This window comes from Camelus bactrianus, chromosome 4, assembly GCF_048773025.1.
Source record: "Camelus bactrianus isolate YW-2024 breed Bactrian camel chromosome 4, ASM4877302v1, whole genome shotgun sequence".
NCBI classification, from domain to species: Eukaryota; Metazoa; Chordata; class Mammalia; order Artiodactyla; family Camelidae; genus Camelus; species Camelus bactrianus.
This window is the reverse complement of record NC_133542.1, coordinates 85184377-85205471: the sequence shown is the minus strand read 5'-3', so window position 1 is coordinate 85205471 and position 21095 is coordinate 85184377. Positions and strand designations below refer to the sequence as shown.

The 21095-nt window shown below is 40.9% G+C and overlaps 1 long non-coding RNA gene across 5 annotated transcripts in view; it reads left to right on the top strand.

The window, feature by feature from the left end:
* The window catches only part of LOC105078820 (uncharacterized), a 28257-nt gene that overhangs the window by 145 nt on the left and 7017 nt on the right, over nucleotides 1-21095 (top strand). The window contains exons 1-2 of one of the 5 annotated variants that reach the window (XR_836198.3): nucleotides 4-10229; nucleotides 11751-11977. This is a non-coding gene — a long non-coding RNA (uncharacterized LOC105078820). The other 4 variants (XR_012506713.1, XR_836197.3, XR_006719116.2 and 1 more) reach the window with 4 other exon arrangements.

The following is a 21095-nucleotide window of genomic DNA, read 5'->3' as shown; positions in this document are numbered from 1 at the left end:
TTTGTTTTTCCTCCTAGTCCGTTTTTAACCCATTCCCTCTGCAGTGCTTTTTGTCGGGGAGGGGGGGTAGGTATCATTAACATACAGTGTAATGTACAGATAAGTGTGGAGTTAAATTTTTTTTAATTGAGGTATAGTCAGTTACAATGTGTCAATTTCTGGTGTACAGCATGATGTCCCAGTCATGCATATACATACATATATTCGTTTTCATATTCGTTTTCATTAAAGGTTATTACAAGATATTGAATATAGTTCCCTAAGTTTTGTTTTTAAATTAAATTTTGAAATTTGCCAGAATTTTATCATGGGAATTTTAAAACGTGCCCAAAAAGTTGAAAGATTTTTACAGTGAACACTCATATCCATCAGCTAGATTCTACTGTTAACATTTTACTCCATCAGAATCTATGCATCTGTCCACAGGTGAGTTTTGCCTGATTATCCTCCCCTCCATTATCCACAATCCTATTAAAAAATGGAGCATTCTTACCACTGGAGAAGTCCCTCAGTTCTGTTTTCAAGAGCTGATCTAATAAACCTATTTATAAGTTGTATTAGGGTGTTTCAAGAGTCCACATCCTTTTTTCAAACTTTTTTTTTTTTTTGCTAAAGCTATTTACTAGGCCTCTCAAGTGAGATGACTCTGTGTGTGTGTGTGTAAAGGGTGAATTGTGAAGGATGAGGAAAATGGAGTTAAATGGTTTGGCATCAGCTTTGTAGAAGTCCTATGGTAGATGCATGCCAGGTCGTCTTTGACGCGTGTTTCCTATTCTTCCTTGGTTTCTCCTGGGGCAGGCTGCAGGCATAGGGGAATTTAGAAATTTCTGCAGTCTCTGTGAGACTCAGTGGTCCCTAGGCTTGGAGGAAGGTCATGTACTGGGATTTCTCGTAGGAGGTGACCATGTATGTGTCCAAGACTTCCAGGGCAGAACCAGACAACATCCAAGTTCTTTGTCATTATAAGTTCACCCACCCTTGTATCTGGATTTGTGGTTCAGAAAATACAATCCTCTATCTATGGTATTTGTCTAGTTGAAGCCCTTTAGGGTCACCCTTATCGAGAGCAGAGTGCTGGTGAGATATACGTGGCCAGTGTCACTCTGCCACAGAGTACAGGAGAGCCTGATCCTGAATCGTCTGGCTTTCAGTTGTGTGAAGACTTACACATTATTGAACACATTATTTAAGTGCTCTCAGTTTGAGAAACTCTGCAGTGGGTTTAGACACTTCGAATCATAGATCTGTTTCTAAATCAAGATCCTCTAGTGCCGGGGTGCCACAGACAGCGCACAGCAGGGTATTTTAAATATTTGAAGGAAGCAGAAGTCATCCATCTGACATCCTGCTTGTGAGTGGAGACAGTTCACAATTTCACATTACACTACATTTCTTTTCCATTGCATTTCCTTGAATGATGTCATTTCTTTGCAAAACTGGGTTTCTACCAGTTGTGATAAAACTAGAACTACACAGAAATCACTGTGTTTAGGAAATGAGGGTAGAGATGTCTAATCTGATTCTAGAATTTGAGAAGTTGTGCAGTACCCAACAGGCAGACATATCCTGGAATAAAATTAAAATGTTACTTTTAATTTATAGTTGCGTCTTAACATAGCTACTAAGTTGTTCAGACATAGATGCCTATTAAGTTGTTTGGACCTAACTTCTAAATAAAAGGAAATGATAGGAATTTCTTTTGGCCTAAGGATGCTGTGAATAAACTACTGACCCCAAGAAATAAATTACTGTGAACCAAGAAAGTCTGGAAACTTTTTAAATCAGACAGTAAGCTCCTTGCCTTCTCCAGCACTATATTATGTTCACAGACTGGCACATAGTAGGGCTCCATGAATATTGTCTGATCGGTGATTGCATGGGATAGGCGAGAAATGGTGGTGCTGAGCAGTGTGGATCGAGTCTGAATGGCAACAGGGAAGTCAAGGTGCTTCCCAGGACTGGTGTTCCGCAGTGTCTGAAACAAACAAGGCAGAGCTCAGAGGGTACATCCAACTGCCAGCTCGCCAGTCCACAGAAACCCATCAACCAAACACTCAGCCTGCTCTGTTTCATTCAGATTATTCCTGAGATGGGTCTCACCTGACTGTACATGCCCAGATTTCCTTGACTTAGCTGCTAACCACTGCCTCTAACCACAGTCTTCACACTGGTCTCCCAACAGCCAATCAAAGCTCCACAAACTTCCTGGTTGACTCTGGGAACATGTTATTAGCTCATCAAATATTCCAGCCCATCAAATATTACAACTCATCAGATTTTCCGGACCTCCTAACTTCTTTTTTTCTTTCTTTTTTTCTTTAAAGCATTAGTTACAGTTACGATTAAATAATTATTTATTTCTTGTCCATTTCTTAAGTAGATTGTAAACTCCTTGGAAGCAAGTCTATGTCCATAGAAAGTACCCAATAAATATTCATGAATAGATGAACTTCTTTTTGCTTGTTCTTAAGTTGTCCTCTTGTACTTCTCCATTTACCTGCATCCTTCCCTGCCCCCACTAGCCTTTCAGGTTTTATTTCATTCTCTTCCACTATGTCTCTGTCATGCCCTGGCTGAGTTCTGTGGCTGTACCTCAGTCTGAAAATTGTGCATTACTGGTTTATTCCTGTCTGATGCTGTCACTAATGAACCTTGGTTTTTCTGAAATAAGGAATGTTACCTCCCAAGAGATTAACTCATCAGGAAGTAACTTAGGCTGAAGTGATAAGTTGGTGCCATTATAACCTACCTTTTTGGAGGACGGTTGTCATTACGTCTATTTATTTGTTTATTTATTATTATTTTTTTTTTAATGGAGGTACCGGGGATTGAACCCAGGACCTTGATGCATGTTAAGCATGTGCTTTACCGCTTGAGCTATACCCTCCCCACCAATGTAACCTATCTTTTGAAGAGAGCTTTGCCTGGAGAAAGGCAGATGTTTCAGTTTGTTTCCTTTGTCTTGACCGTATGCTCATGAGAAAGTAGCAAGTATAGTAAAAAGCTATCTCTGAAAGGCAACTTTGGGGTTTTATTATTGGCTGTTAGTGACTAGTGTCAGTAGAGTGTAGTATTAGCAGGAGAAATGAAATACACAGATAATAGAGGAGTTTAGAACTGCGAGAGATTTCATAAACCACTTAGGCCCACGGAGGTGAGAAATCTGACCCTGTGCGCGTAACTCACAATTTCAAGTCCAGCTCCCTGAATTCAGGCCTGGTCCAGTTTACTGAGCTCGTGTCCAGGCTTCATTCCAGCAGGTGCTTTGGTACTTTCAGCCTCCTCCTCACAGCATCGTTCCATGAGTGCTTTCCCCATATGTGGGGAGAAACATCCTTTCTGAGTCACTTCTCCAGATGGAGACAAGACTCACTAAAGGAATGCAGTGACATTGGTTTGTAAACCATACCATGCCCTACGTTTGTAAGGCATCATTATTACTACAAAAGGATTTCTAGGAAACTTTAGACATCAGAAAAGAATGAAGGAAGACATGGAATAATAAAGCTCTAGATAAACAAAAACTGAGGGACATTTTACAAAATGCCTGACCAGTACTCACCGAAAGTGTTAAAGGTCGTAAAAGACAGAGATGAAGAAACCATCACAGATGTTCACTAAGGCGTCATGATAACTAAGAGCAGTGTGGGACCCTGAATTGGATCCTGAAACAGCAAGAGGACATCAGAGGAAAAACTGGGGAAATCTGGATAAAGCCTGTCCTTTAGTGAGTTGTGTTGTACCAGTGTTGAATTTTTTAGTTTCAACAAATGTAACATTAGATGTAAACTTTACATGTAAAAAGTAAAATGTAAGATTAGAGGGAAGTGAGTACCAAGTAAACAGGAACTCTGTACTGTGTTGTGATTCGTCTGTGTATCTAAAATTAGTTCCAAATGAAGATTTTTTTAAAATGTCCTAGAGTCCAAGTGACAGGAAGAAAGTGTGCGTACAGCCACGAAATGATCGCCACCGACTGCGTCTTATGGTTGTTTCATTTGGCTACTCTCAAATGTATTTGTTTTTTAGAGTATTCATTGCAAGGTACTGCCTTTGGGCTTGAGGATACGAACCGTGTTTCATATAAACACGTAAATCCTTGTACTCAGGATGCAACAGGCAAAACCAGTCATCTAGTGAACAGATTTACTTAGCAGCTTCCCTGTGTCAGGCTTTGTGAGAAACTAGGAAGAGTCAGATGCCTAAGACAAGCCCAGGGCAAGGAGACAACAGTCTAGCTGGGAAGATAAACTCAGATTAAATCGCTGTGATGGAGAGCAATAAATATAGCACAAGTACAAATAAAGTATAGTGAGAATTTATATCCGTTATGATGCTTCTGGTTTCAAGTGACAGAAAACCCTGGCTCAAACTGTTTTGCATCATAAAGATACTCATTATCTACCATAACAGGAAACTTAGGGACAAGTCCGGGTCTAGCTGTGGTCAACCAGGGCTTCCTTCCTCCGCTGTCCTCTTGGCTCCACCCTCCTGTGTGTTGACATTGCCCTTAATCCGGCCTCCCGCGTAGTCATAAGATGGATCCCAGTAGCAACAGAGCTGCATTTCCTAGTTCAGGTGCGATGAAGAGACCTAGAATGTTTTTATCCCCAGGAGCCCTAGCAAATTTCACTTTTTAGTTTAGCTTACCTAAATTTGCCATAAAAAAATTAATAAAGAGAAACCTCAATTAAATAGAATCTGGAAGCCAGAGGGGGGAGTGCTCACCCCTGCAGCAATGGCAAAGTCCAACAGACTTACTCTTTCCTAGCAAGGACTCAGCCAATGAAAAGCCCGTTGTTAATAGTAAACTTTATTTACTGTAGCCTTCCCAAATTTCTTCTCCTCTCTATAAAAGCATTCTCCTTGCATGTGGCTCACCGTGGTTGCACACCCTGAATTGCAGTTCCCTGCTGATCCTGAATAAACCCATCTTTGCTGGAGAAATATCTGGCAGTCTGATTGTTTCAGGCCAACATAGTTTAGACCCGCCCTTCCCTAGGTCAGTTTCTGGCAAGAGACTTACATATCCATGATTGGTTTAAATGGAGTATTTGAATAGAATGGACACTGGGGAGTAAGCCAAAATTAACATTACAGGATACAAGGCAAGGAGTGATCAATTTTCCAAACATGATGTTATCTCTGACAAAAATAGATGAAATTAAAAAGAAATAAACAATCAGGGCTGCACTTGACTGGTTGAAAATCTTCAAACAAGATGATCAGTCTTTGTGTAGTTCTGCTAGTTAGCAATGAATGTGTCTCAACTGCGAATCCAACCTCCGATAGTTGCTTCTACGGTGATAAAACATTTCTCCTTTGCAGTAAACACATTTCGTCAATAGAGGGCAGTATTAACCACGTGTTTCTGATGGTTTGACACAGGGGCCTTGCTGACCCTGCGGCGACTGCCTGGTAGCCAGTTCCCAGAGACAGTAAAGTGCTTGCCTGCACGCACAGCTTTCCTAAGCACACAAGCCAACCCAGAGCCCATCCCCCTCAGCCACTCTTTTATTGGGCTCTCACACTATGGGCCGCTGTTCCCTTGCACTAATCATGCCGGGGGCAGTTATCAGACAACGGGGGGTGGGGGGTGCCCCTCCACCCTGGAGCTCACTGAAATTATTCAGACTACTGATCCGGAGCCTGTTTATCCTGCCTCTCCCATGCCTTCCACTGAAATCCACAATAAAGCTTCGAAATTTCTTGCCCGTATTTCCCTCACTCCTTCTCACGAATTACTAACAGTGAATGATTAGCATTGAAACACTCCTATAAGCCTATTACTACATTGAATACAATTAACTTTGGTTTTTAAAAATGTGCATACATTGCAAAGCTATTCAGTGCAGCACTGCTTTTAATAGTAAAAAGATTATACCAACCCCAAACTGTACCATAGGAAAGTTAAAAAAAAAAAAAAAAACACTCAAGTGGTAGAGCGCATGCTTAGCATTTATGAGGCCCTGGGTTCAGTCCCCAGTACCTAATTACCCCCCTACCCCATCCCACCCTGCAAAAAAACTCCAGTTACATTCACCAAGTGGAGTACTATACAGCTGTAAAAATGAGCAGGAAAATCTCTATACACAGATATGGTGTGATCACCAAGATGTATAATTAAGCACAAAAAAAAAAAAAAAGAAAAGAAAAAAGATGCAGAACAGTTTTATAGAGAATGTGGAAGAAATAGGCAAGGTTGACAAGGCCCCTGGACTATAGGATCCTAGGGTTCAGATTTATGGCTGAGTTTCCTTGTGTTCTGGACCTTAAAGTATGAGCTCTGTCCTCTGAAAGACTCACTGTGGCGGTGCCACCCCTAAGGGAATGATGGACTAGTGGTGGGTCCCTCTCCATGGATTCTGTATCTATCTTGACGACTTCACACAGTCACTTTAGCTCATCCTTCCATGACTTTGAACATGCAATTCCCTTGCCTGTTTCTTCCTGGTATCCACCTGCTTCATCCTCAGAATTCAAGTCTGGTCCTTTGTCTCCAAGAAAGGGTCATCACCTTCCCCCAGTTAACTATTATCTTTTCTCCGGGACCAGGGTTTTCTATTTCATGATGTTCCTCGGCATCCCGGGTTCCTTCCAGCTCCTTGGGTTTGGGCTCATATAATTGCAGCCCTCCATTGAATACAGAAAAAAATTCTAGATTCTTTCACTTTCCTAAAGAGAAAAAAAGCTTCCAGTTCCAAAGGATAAGCACACTCTGCCTTGCATCTCCCGCTGGAAGCAAGTGTAACTTCTCGAGGGAATGTATACAGCCAGCCATCTAAGGACCCTGAAAACTGAATAAGAGGAATGCAACAGCAAACTTTTAAACAATTTTGTGGGTCAAAGGAGACATCAAAGAAATATTGGAAAGTATTTTGAGATGAAGGAACACAAAACACAGCATACTGAAATTGATGGGAAGTAGTGAAAGCATTGCTCAGCAGAAAACTTACAGCTGTAAGTTACAATAGCTGTAGATTACAAATCAATAACTTAATGTTACATTTTAAGGAACTAGACAAAGAAGAGAAAACTAAACCCAAAGCTGGAAGAAGAAAGGGAATAATAGACGTTAGAGTGGAGATAGATGAAATAGAGAATAAAAAATAAGACAGAATTAATGAAATCAAAAGTTGATCCTTCAAAAAGATCAAACTGGCAAACTTTGGCTAGACTAAGAAAAAAGTGAGAGAAGATGCAAATAACTAATATCAGAATGAATGTGGGGACATTACTTCCAAGCTTACAGATATAAAAGGGATTCTAAGAGACTACTGTAAACAATGTACACTAACAAATAGGATAACCTAGATGAAATGGACACATTTCTAGAAACATACAAAGAAATAGAAAAATCTGAACAGAACTATAACAAGTAAAGAGATTGAATCAGTAATCAAAAATCTCCCAAAAAAGTCCAGGAGCAGTTGACATCCCTGGAGCATTCCACCAAACATTTAAATAATTAATGTGAACCCTTCACAGACTCTTCCAAAAAATAGAAGAGGATGGTGTGCTTCCTAATTCATTCTATGAAGCCAGCCTTACCTTGATACCAAAACCAAAGACACTTCATGAAAAGAAAATTACAGGCCAATATCCTTATGAATATAGATGCAAAAATCCTCAACAAAATACTAACAAGCTAAATTGTACAGCATACTCAGAGGATTTTATACACCATAACCAAGTGGAATTTATCCCAAGAACTGAAGGGTGGCTCAACAAAAGAAAATCAATCAACGTAATATATACCACATTATTAGAACAAAGAAAAAAAAAAACCACATAATCAGCTCAATTGACACAGTATTTGACAAAATTCAACACCCTTTCATGATAAAAAAAAAAAAATCAGCAAACTAGGAATAAAAGGCAACTTCGTCAACATGATAAAGACATTTGTAGAAAACCTGTCAGTAACATCACACTCAAAGGCTGGAAGATTTTCCCCTTAAGATCAAGAGCAAGACAAGGATGCCTGATTTTGCTACTGCTGTTCAACATTGTACTGGAAATTCTAGCCAGTGTAATTGGATAAGAAAAAGACATAAAGGGCATTCACATTGGAAAGGAGGAAGTAAAATTATATTCACTGATAACTTGATCCTATATATAGAAAGTCCTAAGGAATCCACACACAAAAAAATGATTAGAGCTAATAAAAGATCTTACCAAAGTTGCAGAGTACAGTATCAACATATAAATATCAATTGCATTTAAATTTTTTAAGAAGGGCAGGTAAGTACGTTTATTCGTTTAATGGAGATGCTGGTTTGAATTTTAAAGCTACGCAGATGGGGTAGTACCCTTATCTCCCTCCCCCACCCCTTTTCACTTTGTCCTGCAAAATTTTTAACAACTCAGAAAAATGGTGAAACATGCATTTATCTATCCTCGTTTCCTCAATGTAAAAACTTAACATTTTGCCCTATTTACTCTAATTGCTTTTCCTGAAAATTTATTAAATAAATTTACAAAGACATAATTTTAATCCTAAATACTTCACTGTGGTGCCTGTATAAAATCTCTGTTTTCCCTATTGTGATTTCACTATTAGTTTTACATTTAAGAGTAACCCAGTGCATTAATAGCTGGTTTTTGACACCTTGCTTTCAAGGTGGAAAGAAACTGATCATGAGTCTCTAATAAATTTCAATCTCCTAATGCAGTAAGCACATAATATTTTTGATTTGACAAGTTCCCATTTGAATTTTATGGGTTCCATTAATAAAAAAAAAAATAAAAACTCCAATCCATTGTCATCAAATTACCCTTGGAGTTTTTCAAGGTATAATGTGGAGTTTTATGCACAATTCCAAGTTACCATGCAACTTTTTTTAACTATAATGAGGAGGAGGAATTGTTCCCAACCTTTTACATGGTGCTTTTTGATCCAGAAATGCCAAATCTTTTAAAAGATGATACAACTTTGAGTCCTTGGCTTGACTGTACAACTTTGAGCTTCATAGCATGTCAATTTTGCTGAATTTATAGGAGAGTTACTCTGTATATAACAGCTCAGAGTTGCAAGTACGACATGAATGATACAGTAACTTTAAAAAAGTCTTTATTGTATTTGAAGATTGCTATCAATTTGAAGTTTGAACTTGCATATTTCCATTTGGTATGCTAAAAAAGTACTGAATTAATGTAACAATCTTTTTAAAAAATAATGTAATCTCAGTTTAGAATTTAACTGAAAATATAAAACCTAAATGATTTCTATATAGTAAATTGAACTGTAAAGGTAACTTGTGTGTGATTCTGAGTACACATGTCGACTGAAGTAGCTGCACAGACTAAAAGTTGAGAGTTATGTTTTATTGGGCAGACATTTCTGAGGACTCGAACCCCTTTGAGCCTCGGCATGACACCGTCTCAGATCGCTCTGAGGGACTGGTCAGAAGAGGCAGGGGAGGAGCCAGGATATATAGGAGTTTTACAGCAAAGACCTGGTAGTTGGCACATTGAAAGATTACTTGTTAACTGAAGAAAACCAGACATCTCAAGTTAAAGAATTTAGCTCTTTTCTATGTATGGAAAGGAGCAAATATTTGGGCTCGTTGCATTCATTCCTTTGACAAGCATCTAGCTATCTAGGGCCAGGATCCTGTCCTTTCTTATTCTGAGTCCCCTCAGAGTTCACCACTGTGAGGGGCTGCAGAGGCCGGGCTGCAGGCCTGTCCTCACTGTAAGGGGGTGGCGGCAGCCGCTGATAACTTGATGGCTCAGCATTCTTTGTTTACTGATATGGTTTGCAATATTTTTCATTCACACACAGATAAAATGTTTTTATTCGTCCTTAAAAAAAAAGTAAACCAGTGCATATTCAAGTTTCCCCAACTGTCTAGTATCTTTGGCAGCTGTTTTTTATTTAACCCGGATTTGATGGAAGACCTCGCATTGTATTTGGCGGTAAATGCCAAGTTTAACTCCCAACTTTTGGGGATTCTGAGACAATCCAGAAAGAAGAGAAGTCCACGGCCAACATCTCTAAACCGTCTGAAAAAGTGAAAAACGCTGCCAAGTCCCAGCTAGGATCAGCCCCGGAGTTTTATGGGAAATGTAGTTTTTGTGGCCCTGGCTCGCTGCGCAGCCCCCTGGGAGCCTCCCGTGGGTTCCTTCTGCGCACGCGCAGCCCCAGTGTCGCCAGTCGGCTCGCTCCTTCTGCCCGGCTGCTTGGGGTCCCTCGGCTGGGCCTCGTGTTCCGCGTGGTGCCCGTGGTGGGTCGCACCTCCAGTGAGAGCACAGGGGTAGAGGGGGATCTGGGCGGCCTGGGGACCAGCAGGGACGTGTGGGCTTGTGCTCGGGGAGGAGGGAACGGGGACTCCGGAGAGCCCTCCCGGCGGGCCTCGTGAGTGCGTGAACCTGCCTAGACCTGTGAGTGTGCGGGGGACCCCGGCCCTTTGGGCTCCCCGAGCGAAGGTGGGGCTGAGCCGCGCCAGGAGCAGGGGCTCCGTGCGGCCCGTGCACCCAGACCCGCCTGCAGCCCTGCGGGAGAAAGGCCCTTGCCCGGGGCGGGCGGGGAAAACGCGTTTATAATGTCCGCCGTTAGCGTGCTAGAAAGCGCGGGAGGGCTTTGTGCGGCGGGAACTTGCCTTCTGGAGCCAGAGAGACCCGGACAAATCCCAGCTGTGTCACCTGTAGGTGGGGGCGACAGAAGGAACCCGGGGAAGACTCCGGTTTCTCAGCTGAAAATAATGGCATTGTTCTGAGAGTTAGATCAGTTATCGCCTGAAAGCATATGGCCAGCTGAGTGACAACTGCTGTTTTATGCAGAAGCCACTTTGTTCTGGGCCTTGGGTGGCTTATGTAACCTCAGGGCCACTTTATGATCGCGTGTAACCTCATGTAACCATCCTCATTAAAAACAAACGAAAAACAACCAAGATTCAAGCAGGTGGAGCCATGTGCTCAAATGACAAGTTAGTGGTGAGCCAGCTCCGATTTAAGAGCAGGTGTGCTTTAAATCTCAGGCTCTGTCTAAATATCGCACCTGCCTAAAACCAGCATTACAGCCTTCCCAGCACTTACCTGTCCCTGAGTACCCAAGGATAAAGTTGGAAGTGAGTTTGAGTTGTCTGTCACCATTTTCAAATGTACTCTGGAATTTTTGGTGTGTCATTAGAATTCTTGGGCAGAGTACCCTAGCCTTTTCTGCACTGGCAGAAGGTGTGTGTTTTAAGTGTGAAATGACAGTGAATTCCAGGAGAGTCATAGTTTGACCCTATAGTGAATTTGTTTCCCCGACCCAGGTCCTAAGTCTTGGGAAACAAATTTATATTCTAGAACAAATTAAAAACAGTTTCTATTTTAGAGAAATTATTTTGGAACAGCACTTGTGATGGAGGCTTCTAGGAATAGGAATTTTACCTGGAAGAGAACCTCACAGTTCTTACTCTCCTCATCAGAGCTTCAGAGCCGCAGCAAAAGAGGTTCTGGGGTAAAAGGAGCAGGGCCTAAATCTGCACCGTCAGAAGCAGTTCTTGAACTCTGGGCCAAGATGTTGGCACCTCCAGAGGTCACCACACTATGTGACTGGAGGATTTGGCCAGTTTTGAGAAGAGGGAGATGAGCTGCGGTGACCCAGGGGTATGTTGCCCAGGAAAGGCCGCTGTGGGGAGATCTTAGTAAGGATGAGGTCTGAGGGTAACGGATAACCAGCCAGAGGGCGGAAATTTTGTTTCCACTATTGCTAAACCGCTCCCCTCACCCCCAGTCCCTTCATTCTTCCCTCTTTACAGATAGTATGCCGCTCTCACCTGTGCCCATCACCACAGGTGGCAGTATTGACTTCTCCTGACCTCAGGGAATCTCAGAATGATGGCTCACAGAGGGTTTCCGTGGTTATCTACTTCTGACTCCTGAAAGCTTTCAAGAAATTGGACCTGACTGGTTCAGTGAACTTGTCAAGGGACACCCAATTTGTGAGAATCAGGAGGAAAACACAGTGTCGTTCACTTTCTCACAGGTGAGTCACCAAAAGCCTCTTATGAAAAGGACCCTTTGAGAAACTTACCTCAGTTTAAGTGCAAGAAAAGTTCTTGCCCTAAAGCGCTTCATATTTTACGGAAATTTCTGTGGCTTTTCTCCCTTGAGGGGTAAGCAGTGTTAATAGGAAAACAGTTAAGTGATGCAGCCTGAGTATTTTGCTGTGTTGATTTTAATGAAAGATAAATGCCGTATCCTTCATACACTTTAACGTAACTAATTTTCTCTTGTGTTGTTTCTTTTAAAAAATATTTTATTTATTTATCTTTGTTGGGGGGAATTAGGTTTATTTAGTTGTTTATTTTGACGGAAGTACTCTGGATTGAACCCCGGACCTCGTGCATGCTAAGCACACACTCTGCCACTGAGCTCTACCCTCCCCACCTGTCTTGTGTTGTTTCTGTGATTAATGATTAATTCAGAAAAACAAGTAAATTATTGTTTAAACGTAGGGAAGGTTATATTTAGTGAATGAAAAGCTGTAGGTGTTAGTCCCCATGACCACTTCTGGAGTCAGATGCGCTACCATTGCGCCACGAGGTCCTCACATGACCATTGCTGAGTCCTTTGTGGATGGGGGGTGCTCCCTCTGCCTGGTCCTTCCCTGACCTCCCAGCGGAACCTTCACGGTTCCCTGCACTGCCCTGAGAGCAGCAGAATGAACACATCTCAGCTGAGCTATTTATTCTTTCCCCATTTTGCATTGTAGTGGATTTGTGAGGTTTATATGGGGCCATACATCAAACAGAAAAGGAGAAATAGAAATAAAGTCAGTCCTGAAGGAAAATACACACATCTTCAACATTATTTCTGTTGTTTGCTGTTGGCTCTTGGGTAACCTTTGTTGATAAGCGTGTTCCCTCCAGTTGCCAGTTTGCTTAGATTTCAGTTTCAGTGTAGTCATGATGCTTTGAATTATATTGAGTACTTTTTCTGTATTGATGGAAATAAAGACATAGCTTATTTCCTTTACCCTTTAAATATTGTGAGTACGATAATGAATTTTCTCATGTTAATTTGTTGTTGATTTCCTGTATAGCCCCTGCTTCCTGATGAGTTGCTTTGTGTGTTTGTCGGCTGGGATCTTTCTGCTTGTATTTTCTCATTTCTGTATCGCAAGTTAGGTGAGCCTATAATTTCCTTTTCCTGTGTTCCTGTAGAATTTTGGTGTTTGGTCATATTTGCTTCATAAAAAGAATGGGACACATTTCTGCTCCCTTTTCCTTTGCTTAATGTTTTTTCACTAGTAATGTATATGAGGTGGGGAGGATATAAAGAGCTCAGTGGTAGAGTGCGTGCTTAGCATGCGTGAGGTCCTGGGTTCAATCCCCACTGCCTCCATTAAAAAAAAAATATATATATATATAAAAATAAATAAACCTAATTACCCCCTGAAAGAATTTAATCTATGTTAGAAAAATTGCATGTTATCTGTGGGGGATTTTTGTGTGAAGATTTTGAGTATCAAATCAGTTTAATAAGTGATCATAGGTCACTTCTGTGTTTTTCTCTCACCATGTGTCTTTCAAAGAGCAGAAGTATTTAGTCGATCAGATTTTCAATTTCTTTTTTGGTATTTATATATATTTTTATTGATGTATAGTCAGTTTACAATGTTGTGTCAATTTCTGGTGTACAGCACAATGCTTCAGTCAGGCATGAACACACATATATTCGTTTTCATATTCTTTTTCACTGTAAGTTACTACAAGATACTGAATATAGTTCCCCGTGCTATACAGTAGGAACTTGTTGTTTGTCGGATTTTATGAGAATCCTGCTGTATTTCAAAGTGAGACACTTTGCCAGAGTTCAGCAGCTGCTCTGCATGATTCAGCGGGTTCACAGATGTAATTCTTGGTGTATTTTTGGGAGAGTGCGAGCCATGAGTCTCTCTACTCTGCCATCTTGGCACCTCCAGTCCAGATTTTAAAAAATTTTAATCTCTTTAATTAGTTATGCTTTTTTGAGTCATATTTTAAACTTTTCCTAAACCGAGGTCACAGAGATTTCCTCTCATGTTTCTGTAAGTTTTGTGATTACAGTAGGCCCTCTCCGCGGATTCTGCAACCATGGATTCAACCAACTGCAGATTGAAAATGTTTTGGGGGAAAAACATTCCAAAAAATTCTGAGAAGCAAAACTTGAATTTGGCTCAGGCCAGCAATTATTTACATAGTATTTACGTTGTATTAGATATTATAATTAATCTACAGATGGGAGGATGTATGCAGGTTATATGCAAACACTATATATAGATTTTGGGGGTGGCATATTCTGATCTGTTTTTATCACACAAGGGAGAAACTCTAAATTTGATAAAGGTAGGGAAGATTTCCAGCAGAAGTCGAACCTCAATGTCACAGGGAATGAAACGTGAATGTAATGAACACGGAAAAACTTTCATCTAGATACCGAGTCTTGCATTACATCAGGTAGCTTACATGAACAGCTGTGTAAGTGTCACACATCTTGGAACACTTTCAGCCAGAAATCATGCCTTTGAGAACATCAGAGAGCCCACAGGAGGAAATATGATGATGAACGTAGGGGACCTTTCAGCCATGAGTCAGGGCTAAGAAAGATTGCAGAGCTTAGAGAAGGGGCTACAACCTGCTAGCTAATGAGCACGGAGGTTCCTCGTTAAACTTGGAGAACTGTCGAAGTCTGTTCAGGCTGCTACGACAAAAATACTGTAAGACTGGGTGGCTTCAGTAACAGGTGATTATTTTTCAGCGCTGTGGAACTGGGAAGTGCAGGGTCAGGGTGCCGGCAGGTTCAGTGTCTTGTGGGGCTCCACGTGCTGGTTCCTGGATGGCTGTCTCCTTGCCTTGTCCTCACGTGGAGGAAGGGGAAGGGAGCTCTTTGGGGCCTTTTTTTTCTTTTTTTTTTGAAAAATGACACTGATTCCATTCATGAGGCTCTGCCCCCCTGACCTGTTCACCTCCCAAAGGCCTCTACCTGCAAAATACCAGCACGTTAGGGATTCAATGCATGAATTTGGGGAGGACACAAGCTTTCAGTCTATAGCAAGAACTTCCTGTGGAATGAAAACCCTTGAAATGGGAATAGTCTTCCAGCCACTAAGGATAAATTTGGTCCTGGTTGGACATCGGAGAATTCTCTGGGTAAGGAAATACTGTGAAGATAGAGAATATAGGAAATAATCTTTATGACCGTAGCCCCCCCAGTAAACTTCCACTGTGGAGAGACACTGAGAAAGCAATGTGAAAATGTGAAAGCTTTCGCTCAAAGATCAGATCTCATTGAGCAAAGTACTCACACAATGAAGAACGTCTAGAATGCAGTAAATATGTGATAGCTTCAGCCAGAAGCCACCATTCTCAGCAGAGAAGAAAATGCACAGAGCCGTGGAGACCTCATTAGGGTAGCAACCAGATGACAGAAATCTTACGAAGGTAATGGGTTTGGGAAGTCCGTCCACAAGTCAATCCACAATATATACAATTGATAAATGTAACTAAAAAGAGATCCCCATTCCAAATACTGCACGGTCACCAGTAGCCACTTCCTTCTGTCCCTGGGCCCACTACCCGTCTAGATTTCCCAAGCTTTCATTTGAATGAGGTGATGTCACCAGCTTCTAGGTAGCGGAATGTGGGTGTTGGTGGTAAAACAAACCCCATGAGAGAACGTCACCCTGTATAGTCTCTGCCGTCCCTTGTCGCTGCACTGAGGTCAGAAGGGTACCACGTGGAAGGAGTCAGGGTTCTGGAATCACTGTGCAGGCAGTTCCCTCTGACAGTTTGACTTTGGTGGGGAAGGAAAAAGCTTGTTCTCTGCCAGGCTTACAGGTTTGGTCTTGCTGACGTATCCCTGACATCCCTCGGCTAACACGAGCTTGAATATGACCTCGGTGAAACGTGCCAAGGTGGTATGTGTCAGGAAAGCCACGTGGGACGAACCCCTGACAGGATCCTGAATGGTCATTAGCTGTTAACCACAACTCTATTACTGGTCATGTAGGTGGCGGGATCTGTCTGATGTGTCCTTAGGTTATATTTAGGCTGTGTACCTTCTGTAGCAATATATAAAAGAAGTGCGGAGTACATCGTACCAGCAGGCACTTGCTGTTAACCAGCCCCATTAATGGTGATATTAAATTGAATTAATTTGAATTAAATTAAATCAACTAATTAAATTAAACTGAATCTTTCATGTTTCTTCCCCCTAAAAGTCGTCATTTAAGCCTATAATATTAATACCATGTGAGTAGATACATTCAGGTTATACGTATGTCCTCTTAACCGTCTAGATTTTACCCACTAATTTTAGCATTTACTTCTGATCTTTGCCCAAATGAATGATCATATTTGGAAAACCTTTTAATTTGTTCCGTTATTCCTCCTGTGCTTATGGTACAGGAGAGGTTTCGCTCCAGAGTTTTTCATTTGTGTCCGTTTAGGCTCTGATTTCTTCTTCAGTCAGCAGGTAATCCTTAGCTAGTGTGTTTTGTTTTGCTTTGTTTTTATGCTCAAACCATCTGAGATAAGGCCAGGGGACGGTCATTAGAACTGACCCCTGTGTCCTTTTACTAGGTTTCTGAATACCTTTTTCCCTTTACCAAACCATTTTTGAACTTGTTCTGATCATGATAACGTTTAAGCTGCCTTTGTAATAAATTGCATTATTGACCAAGGCCTTTATTCACTGCCACCCCCCCCCCCAATTTTAAGTTTTTCTTAAAATACAATTTTAAGGCCCCTTAAATGTTTTAAAATTCTGATTGGAATATCATTTAATTTAGGATTTTTAAATATCATTCAATATCATTTAATCTAGGATTTTTAAATGCTGCAATGGAAAAGAAGGGGCAATGGATAATCCTAGGAAATGCTTGCAGTGTTTTTGGGATTTAGAACAGGCACCAGCTGAAAAGGAAATGGGGAATTTCAGGTGCTTGGTGTTGGCTCAGAAAATGTGGCTGGATTATTCCAGTCTATCACACCCGAGACATCTCTTTCCCCAGGTACCTCCCACGGAGCTCTCCGTGTAAGTGTTCTGGGGTTTTAGGCTGTTGCTCACACGGGTAGCATCTGGGACTGAGGAAGGACCTAGGCACCTTGGAGTAGAGACAGGGGCAAGGACTTTGGGCCAATGGTCCTCTCATGTTTGTCTCCCAAAGTTAGGAGGTGTGGGCAGGTCCCCCTTGTCCATCCTGTGGGTAGTAGCCCTGTCACTCCCCCCTGGCCCCAGGAAGGAAGTGGCCCGGGGGACGTTGGCTCCCACTCGAGCACCTGCAGTGACAGCCACCTCTCCAGAACCATCCCCAGTGGCGGGCTGTGTCATCGTGGGTGTCCATATGTGACACTTTTCTTCTTTTAGGGAAAACAAATAATGCAGCGTCATTGTCCTTAGGCTGAGTAGCGTTGGCCGACCCCGCCCTGGGAGGTGGCTGGAGACCCGGGGGCAGTAACTGCACCTGCGCCGGGGGGGGGGGGACTGGCAGGGCGGGGCTGGGCAGGACGTCCCCACGTGGTGGCGCCGCGGGCTGGGTCCCCGCACAGCGGGGCGATGAGGAGTGGACACCGGGAGGTGCGTGCCAGCCCTAAAGACAGACCGCAGGCAGGGCACAAGGAGCGCATCAATCATGAGGCAGGAGGAGAGGCAGGAACTGGGGGCGGCACCCGGGCTGGAGGTGCTGGGAGGCCCCTGTCAGTGCCTTTTGGGAGTCTGTGAAAAGCCCCACCGAGACTCATTTTGATCAGTTAAAATTAAATCAGATAATGAATTAAATAAAAGGGTATGAAATTCCATCCTGTTGCTTGGCTCAGAGATTCTGAAGTTTGCTGCTTTGACATACGCGGCAAAGTTTATATTATATAAACCAAAAGGAAGAGAGGACCACTGAGAGAACCGCCCAAAGTGGATTCCTTTGCAACATTTCTGCCCACCCCTCCCCTTGTTTCTCTCCCAGTAAAAACGCATGCAGGGCCTTAGGGTTTTTATCCATGAATCATTGGGATAAATCTGAATTGTTTGCAAGATCCATTTATGAATAATAACAAGTCCCACTGATAGGATCAGTTAGCTTTTTTTTTTTTTAGTGTTTTATTTTGAAATAATTGTAGATTCCCAGGCAGTTGCAAAGCTAGCACAGAGAGGTCCTCATACCTTTCACACAGCTTCCCTGATGTTACCTAATTGTAGTACAATATGAAAACCATGAAAGGTACATTGGCACAATTCTAACAGTCTATAAACTTTTTATTTCAACAGTTATTACATTATGCAACTTCTCCCATTTATTTTAAAATCATCTTTTACTGAGATATAGTTGACATATCATTAATTTCATGTGTACATGATTCGATATACATATATATTGTGAAATCACTGTAATAAATCTAGTTAACATCCATCACCACACAGTTATAATTGTTTATAGTAATCTCGTATTATGCTTTGAGTTTTTGTGGTGTCATTTATAACGTCTCATTTATTTCTGATTTTGAGCCGTCTTTTTCTTGGTGAGTCTTAGCTAAAGCCTTGTCAGTTTTGCCTGTCAGTTTTAGCACATGCTTAAATTCACGTAACCAGCACCACAATCAAAATACAAGGTATCTTCCATCAGGTATCCATTTCTATAATTTTGTCATTTCATATAAATAAAATCATATAGCATATAACTTTCTAGACAGGCCTCTTTCAGCATAATTCCCTTGGGGTTCATTAAAGTTGTATATAATTAACAGTTCACCCTTTTTACTGCTGCATAATATTCTACAAGACATAATGTGGATGTACTATAGTTTGTTTATACATTCACCCACTGAAGGACATCTGCGTTTCCAGTTTTAATTATAACACATCTGATAGGAACAATGTGTGCAGGTTTTTGCGTGAACATGAATTTTTCATTTTTCTATGATGAATGCCCAGGAGTGAGAATTCTCTTGGTTGTACGGTAAGTGTATGTTTAATTTTGTAAGAAGCTGCAAAACTATTTCCAGAGTGCCTTTCCCATTTTTCATTGCCATCAACAATATGTGAGAAATCTACTTGTTCTGTATCCTTGTTTGCACGTTATTGTAAGTATTTTAAACTTTAGGTTTTTTGTTTTGTTTTGTTTTGTTTTTTACCATTTGTAAATTGAAGTATAGTTGGTTTACAGTGTGTCCATTTCTGGTGTACAGCATAATGTTTCAGTCATATGTATACATACCTGTATTTGTTTTTATACCCTTTTCCATTATAGGTACTACAAGATATTGAATATAATTCCCTATGCTATACAGTAGAAACTTGTTGTTTATGTATTTTATATATAGTACTTAGTATCTGAAAATCTCGAACTCCCAATTTATCCCTTCCCACCCCTTTTCCCCCTGGTAACCATGTTTCTTTTCTATGTCATGAGTCTTTTTCTGTTTTGTAAATAAGTTCACTTGTGGTTTTTTGTTTTGTTTTTTTTTAGAGTCCATGTATAAGTGATATCATATTGTATTTTTCTCTTTTTGGCTGGCTTCACTTAGAATGATGATCTCCAGGTCCATCCATGTTGCTGCAAATGGCATTATTTTATTCTTTCTTATGGCTGAGTAGTAGTCCATTGTTTATACAGACCACAACTTCTTTATCCAGTCATCTGTGGATGGACATTCAGATTGTTTCCATGTCTTGGTTATTGTAAATAGTGCTGCTATGAACACTGGGGTTAAAGTTTAGCCATTTTAATAGGTACCTCATTGTGGTTTCAATTTGCTGTTCCCTATTTTCAAGTGATGCCTTTAGTATCTTTGCATTTATGTGCCATTCTGTTCTGTGTGTGGGTCTTAACTTATGGAGGTGACTGATGACACGAAGAAGTCAATGCCATTGAAAAAAAAGTTTAATATTTCCCACAGTTCCCATAAAAGTGAGAGGCACAGCACACCACAAGGGCCATGGGAGGAATGCCAGGCTTGGTAAGGCAGCAGAAGATGGGAGAAAGGGGAAAGCCTCGGCCAGAGGGGCAGAGTGAGGAGTTTAGCATTGCTACTTTGAATAATCTGGTGGTCTTTATAGGGGTGATTCCAAGTTGCCTGGCTCCTGGCTCTGTGATTATTAAGGGTAAAGAATACTGCCTACGGGGGTGTGTGGCTAGATAAGGTTTAACTCTGGATAATTTGCATTATCAAAGGCATGCTCCCAGCTGAATCATTTGCTGTTTAAGAACTGGCCTGTCCCAGGAAGAGCAGTCTTTTCTCAGCCAGAAAGGGTTTTTTAAGATGTCAAAACATCATTGTATACAGAAAATTAAAAATCATGCAGTAGGCATCAGTGTATTCTCACTGCTAGAGATTCTTTTCATGCCTTGTGTCCATTTTTTAACTGGGTTGTTATTGTTACTATTTTAAAAATTCTTTATATAGTTGCGATGCAAAGTCCTCTGACATAGTTTGCAAATCATTTTGTCTGTAGCTTGTATTTTCATCTTCTTGGCTATTGTCTTTCACAGAGTAAATGTTTTATTTTGATGTCCAATGTATCAATTTTCTATTCTATATTTATCTTCTATTTATCATGAGTATGTTGCCATGACTAAGTTTGGGGAAAATATTTCCCATTTTTTCTAAAGTTTTTTAGTTTTATATTTTATATTGAAACCTGTTGATCCATTTGGAAATTCTGCATTGGGGTTTTAGGTTTAGACACGTGTGTGTGTGTGTGTATAGGAAATAGATATGTAATTTATTTTTGTGTTGATCTTGTAACCTGCAACCTTGAATTAATTCATTAATTCTAGGAAGTTTTTAGTTTTAGGCTTTTTTTTTTTTTCTGGATTCCTTGGGATTTTGTACATATATAGACAATTAATGTCATATGTAAATAGGTAAAACTTTATATTTTTCTTTTACAACCTATATGTCATTTTTTTTGGACTTATTGTGCTGGCTAGACTTCCAGTACTATGTTGAATAAGAATGATGAAAATGGACATCTTTGCTTTGGTCCTAGTTTTAAGAGGAAGACATTCAGTCTTTTGTTGTTAAGTATGTTAGCTGTGTTTTCAATAGATGATCTTTGTCAAGTTGGTGACATTCTCCTCTATTCCTGATTTGCTGTGTTTTTTTAAACATTAAATGGAATTGCAT